This window comes from Orycteropus afer, unplaced genomic scaffold, assembly GCF_000298275.1.
Source record: "Orycteropus afer afer isolate SDZICR_OR568_19922 unplaced genomic scaffold, OryAfe1.0 scaffold00973, whole genome shotgun sequence".
In the NCBI taxonomy this organism is placed as follows: domain Eukaryota; kingdom Metazoa; phylum Chordata; class Mammalia; order Tubulidentata; family Orycteropodidae; genus Orycteropus; species Orycteropus afer.
In genome coordinates, this window is record NW_006922560.1 from 444,078 (window position 1) to 445,154 (window position 1,077).

Below are 1,077 nucleotides of genomic sequence, written 5' to 3' on the forward strand. Positions count from 1 at the left end.
ACTGGGAGCTGAGAAAAGTTCTGAGAAACTTTGTCCCACTTTTTACTTCCTGGAAACTTCCCTGTCTGGTAAACATCTCCAAAGAGACCATTGGAGCGTCTTGGAGACTCCTCGTTTTCCATGACGTCTGGAGGCAGACAGGGGCTCCCATGGAGGGAGCAGGAGAGGCTGAGGTCTGAGCCTGGAGGGACTGGCAGAGAAGCACGTGTGTCTCACTGGGTTCCCTGCTTCCCGGAGAAGTTCTTACACCATAATCTAAAACTTTGCTCATCCTCAGACCCTTGGGTGCCATGATCATTTCATTCATTGACCTCAGCATCACATCACTCATGGAGCTTAGAAAACATTTGCCTCCTCTGCCTACCTCAGTGCCAATGGACAAGGAAACCCAAAGGAAAAGGACATTTTCTAGGAAAATAGACCATCCCCACATTGACTTCCCAAGGGTGGCTGTTGTTAGCTGTCCTCAGCTCTGCCCCCAGCTCATGGCGACACTTCATTACAGAGTCAGCCTGCTCCCCAGGGTTCCCTGGGCTGTACCCTTTATGGATGCAGATCTCCAGGCATTTCTCCAGCAGAGCCGCTATGTGGGTTAGAGCCGGGAACATCGGTCTTTTCTCCGTTTATTATCATGTTGCTTATTGATCCAGTCATGAGGACTTTTGTTTTCTTTATGTTGAAGTGTAATCCATATGTGGTCTTTGGCATTCATCAGTAAGTGCTTCAAGCAATCTTCACTTTCAGCAAGTAAGGTGGTGTCATCTGCATATCATAGGTTGTTAACGCGACTTCCCCAATCCTGTTGGACTTCTTCCTGCAATACTATTGGTTCTTGATCATATGCTACCTCCTAAAACATTTGAATGTCAGCCAATTCTTTTTGGTACACTGACTGTGTATGTAGTCAGTGTTCTCCATGTAGTCCAGCTCCTGGGACTATTTGCTCAGCATACAGATTAGATAAGTATGGGAAAGGATGCAGCCTTGATGTACACCATTACTGATTTGTAACCATGCACTATCCCCTTGTTCTGTTGGAAAGACCACCTGTTGGCCTATGTTCAGCTTCCTCACGAG